Source organism: Mastomys coucha, unplaced genomic scaffold (assembly GCF_008632895.1).
Source record: "Mastomys coucha isolate ucsf_1 unplaced genomic scaffold, UCSF_Mcou_1 pScaffold15, whole genome shotgun sequence".
NCBI lineage: Eukaryota > Metazoa > Chordata > Mammalia > Rodentia > Muridae > Mastomys > Mastomys coucha.
In genome coordinates this window covers 32741020-32745802 of record NW_022196897.1, presented here as the reverse complement: position 1 = coordinate 32745802, position 4783 = coordinate 32741020, and the positions used below count along the sequence as shown (strand labels likewise).

General features: G+C 40.1%; 1 long non-coding RNA gene across 5 annotated transcripts in view; it reads right to left on the bottom strand.

Annotated features, from left to right (window-relative positions):
• Window positions 1-913: 913 nt before the first annotated feature.
• The window catches only part of LOC116090143, an 8119-nt gene continuing 4249 nt past the window's right edge, over window positions 914-4783 (bottom strand). For 2 of the 5 annotated variants that reach the window (XR_004118585.1, XR_004118582.1), the window contains exons 2-3: window positions 2826-2880; window positions 914-2714 (exon numbers count right to left, since the gene is read on the bottom strand). This is a non-coding gene — a long non-coding RNA (uncharacterized LOC116090143). Of the gene's footprint in view, window positions 2881-4783 lie in introns of all 5 variants that reach the window. The other 3 variants (XR_004118584.1, XR_004118583.1, XR_004118581.1) reach the window with 3 other exon arrangements.

Below are 4783 nucleotides of genomic sequence, written 5' to 3'. Positions count from 1 at the left end.
TCAAGGACACTGTTGGGACAACTGCTGACAGAAGATCAAAATAAGAGGATTATCAGGAAGCAGAAAAATGGTGCTCACTGGCTAATTTTGACAGCTGTCTTGTGAAGAGGGAGGGCCATTTGCTTTTATTTTTTATTAGATATTTTCTTTATTTACATTTCAAATTTTATCCCCTTTCCCCATTTCCCCTCCAACTCCTCCATCCCATCCCCCGTCCCTGCTCACTAACCCACTTCCGCTCTCCTGTCCTGGGATTCCCCTACACTTGGCCATCGAGCCTTCACAACCAAGTGAAGAGTGAAGAGCGAGGCCTCTTCTCTCACTGATGTCCCACAAGGCCATCCTCTGCTATATAGGTGGCTGGAGCCATATGGGTCACTCCTTGTATACTCTGGTTGGTGGTTTAGTCCCTGGGTGCTCTCAAATCCATAATCGACTTATCCTATTTGTTATCAAAATGAAAACATTTGCTGAGGAAAGGAACTGACAGAGAGATAGACTGGAATTTCACCTCTGTCTCTTTCATCTAAATCAGACAAAACAACATCCATGTGTTTCTCAGAGGCACAAATAAAACATTCAAAATTTTAGCAGACTTCTTAATGACTAGAGTTTTTGTTGTTGTTATATAATGTTAGCTATTAAAGCATAAATCTGCCTTCCATGTCAGAGCCTTGGCATCAAGACAGTCAGTAGAATTTCAGTGTTCCTGTTCAGAGAGCATCTTTTGGAAAAAGACTCCTAAGAATATTAAAGGGACATCAAATGACCGAATAAATCATCTGAGAATTCCAGCTGGTGTACATCCAAACTACCTTTGCATTTGGTTCAGAGCCCTCCAGATCAAAGAAGACATTAGGAATTAAGATGTATTTCAAGTCAAGATAGTATAATATAACTTTTCCATGTGAAATCACATTTAATAAAAGTTCTTTATTTAAGACATTGAAATTAAACATTAAACTGTGTGCGAAATGCAATCATTCAAAAATCCCAGTATTCAGAGTAAAACCTACATCCTCTCCAAGGGTAGACTACTATAGACTGGGGCGTCATCAGAGTACATCAGGTGTTTTACCAAAGACTTATTTCTCCATGTGTGCTCTGAAAACAACAGTTCTTTACCAAGCCAAATGTTCATATGGCTTTACAACTTTGGTTGTAATCAGGTCATCAGTGGGAACTATGACAGTGAAAGTAAAACTGGGTTATGGTGCTCTTTAAGTGGTTAATTTAAGTGTTCTCTCATGGGCTAATAATATCGTTTGAACTGAAAAAAAGTGTCATTTTTACAGTGCTTTTCTCAAAAAGTAAACAAGTGTCCATAATTCTGATCACCTGCACAAGATCTGAGTGTAATGACAATGTTGAGTCACTTGTAGATGCCCCAGTTCAGGTTCTCCTGTCCGACTCAAGCTGGAACACTCAGCATAAATTGAGGAGACTCTAATAACCTTAAATCATTGTGTCCTGCACATGCTCAGAACCAATGACTTCCAAATTTGAACACATATAAAAATTTGAAGAGCTTCAATTATTTTAAATAGCCATGTGCAGTGTAGAGAGAGATTTAAAATTGTTGTAGTGCCTGGCATTTTTTAAGTACTTCAGCCTGGACGTGAGTCAAGCAGCATCCTGTCAGGAGACACTGGCTCAGCTCCTCTTACCAGACATAGAAATACACATCTAAAGAGAGGAGATTAGATTTTGTTAGATTACACGATTTGAAAACTGGGCATGGTACAAAATAAAATAAATAAATCTATTTCCAAAGAGGAAAGTTTAAGACAGTGGCTATCACTGGGCCAGGTCAGAGGAGAAAGATCAAAATAGTATTTTGAAAGCCAGAAGAAAAAAAAAGAAAGTTTTTCAAAGCAGCATGAGATAGAAGCAACTCAATGCAAGAAGGCTTTAAAAGCACAGAAGTCAGATCCCTGAACTCCTGAGGAGGAGCACTGACAGCAGGAACAGAACGTGGGGACATTTCCCTTGCTGCTTCTCCTTGCTCCCACTGGCCAAGCAAAGCTGACTTCCTTGTCCCTTCACGAAGGGGTGCTGGTACTGTTTCACCAATACTCTGAAGCCACTCTTTGTATATTCCCTTTGTTGAAATTATTCTCCTGTGGATGAGGGTGAGCACTTTGACATTTTACATGGCTCAGAGTTCACGGTCAACATACAAACCCTTAAAGAGCCCCCAAAATTGCATCTGCACAATCAGGCTTTTTAAACATGTCTTTTCCTCAGGACTTCCTATCTTTTCATCCAAGCAAGAAGTTCTGATCTCCTTTGTTGCCTTTGGGTGTCCACGTTCTCGAGGCTTGGCACTGCCCAGGGAGCTGGACACTCTCCATACTTTTGTGTCAGGGAAAGAACAATGTCCTATAGTTAGTAAGGCAAAAAGGGTAAAGGGAAAAAACTGAAAGCAAAAAGCCTGAAGGCACTAGAATAATTAAGCCAATGCGGTGACAGCTGTGGCAGGTCCCAGGCAGAACTGGCTCCACTGAGCTGAATTAATGACATCAACAGCCCAGTATCTCCATTAACACTTGATCATTAATTATTACCCTCTGACAGTAAGAGCCCAAACCTTGTTAGGAGTGGCCAGTTATTAATCTACCTTACCTGCCCTCCACACCGACACCTCAGTGCAGTTAGTTTCAGTCCTTGCTTGTTGTTTTTATTTTTCAAACTTCAACTACTGCTCAATTTACCTGGGTAAATAGTGACAGCCATCAGATCATAAAGTCTGCTTTGAGTCACTGGGTTTCATGTTCTTTCATCTACAGCTGGGGTTGGTTGGGGGGAGGGGGAGAAGGCACTACCTGCTGCACTGGCTTTTCTTCATCCAGTTTGGAAGGGTCAAGAGACACAGTTTATCTGAAATACAAAAGACAGTAAAGAGGTAAATTATTCACCATTGTCCTTTTCTCTGCCCCTGTGGGGAGAATTCCTTAGTTTCCCTTAGTCTCATCCTTAGAACTCAGGGCACGCACTGGGCATGTATATTTTCAACTCTAAAAGTTGCTCACTTAAATTGCTTTCAGAAGCTGGTGAGATTGCTCAGTTGTTAACAATGCTCCTTGTGACAGCTATAGGCCCTAAATTCAATCCCACCTTCCCTGCATCCACTGCATAGTGAATGAAGAGAACAGACTCCCCGAAGACATGCTCTGACCTCCATGCTTACTCTTGGCACTCAATGCACTCTCTCTCTCTCTCTCTCTCTCTCTCTCTCTCTCTCTCTCTCTCTCTCTCTCTCTCTTTCTCTCTGTCTCTCTCTCATCATCATCATCATCATCACCATCATCATCATCAAACAATTAAGTTTTAAATTCTCCCAAAATATAGGGGTATTTAACTTTATATAGACAGTACCAAATATTTCCTTGGTCAAATTCTGATCACCCTAAGAAAAAGACACATTCCTTTAACATTAGATTAGTTGGATTTTGTCTTATAAAAATTAAGGATTTGCCATATATTTGCACCATATATTTTAATTTTGTGGTAAAATTTCAGCATTTAAAGATTAAGTCACAATTTTGAACATTTCAGTACATACACACACACACACACACACACACACACACACACATATGCAGAGAGAAAGAGAGAAAGAGAGAGAGAGCAGTAGACACACCACAAATACCTATGGAATTCCAGGAGGATTGGGAACTTAATAAATCAAATAGCCTGTTGGTATTGAGCAATACCAAGATGTATACTGACAACATAGCATGAGTTTCATGAAGAAAATAAAATCAGGGAATGCAAATCCAAGCCATGAGTTAAGAACTCAGTTCACAGCAGCAGACTGTATAGCACTGGAGTGGTAATTAACCTTTACTAAAGACTTCATAGAAATCTAGTCCATTCATTTGCTGATTGTTCTTTTCCTGCTAGAGTTCACTTCTTCGTCATAAACATAGACACGGTATGACTTAATAGAGTGTCTGCTCCAGCTAATGGCCCTGGAATGTACTGAGAAGACCGAAGAGCTGCTAGGAGCAGATAACATGCTTCCCAGATGGCATCACGACCATAAAGAAACAATGGCAACAGCAGACCATGTTCCTGTCCATTCTATCTTCCATAAGGCAGAGCAGATTAACAGATTCTAAGGGACAGTTTTGTAAGGCTTTTTCCTAAGATGATGATGAGAAAAAAAAAAGTTCAAATGAATATACATTCCAATTCCAATCACTAACATCATTGTCCTTACTTATACAGCGAGGACTAAATGTTTACTTTTCCAGGCACAATCCTAGCCCTAAACACAGCTCTGCTCAATGTCTGTGTTTACAATACCGTGTGGGTCAGTCCTCTACAAGATCCTCCTGGGTTCTTTGGTTCATGAATGTAGTTAAGCAAGCCCCTTATTGGAAGCCATAACTTAGGAATCATCACTACTTGGGAATGACAACATGTGAAATAAAGCCATTGATTCATGCTAGTATTTCCTATCCAAAATAATAAAAATTATAAAATGGAGGGAGGGGTTTAATTCTAGGAGCAATAATTCTCTTATATAGGGGGAAACTTAAAAAAAAGTAAACAGCACAACTTCTTGAAAATATAAACTTGAGACATGTGTTGGGTGATGTAAATTTGCTAATCAATAGAGGTGAATGGAGAGGCAAGAAAGAGCAAGAAAGTAAGGAAGTAGATTAAGCAGCATTTTGTAAACATTTAGCAAAGCACTAAGAGTCTTGGACATTGCAGGAAGTTTTGAGAAGGAGGAGGAGGAGGAGGAGGAGGAGGAGGAGGAGGAGAAGGAGGA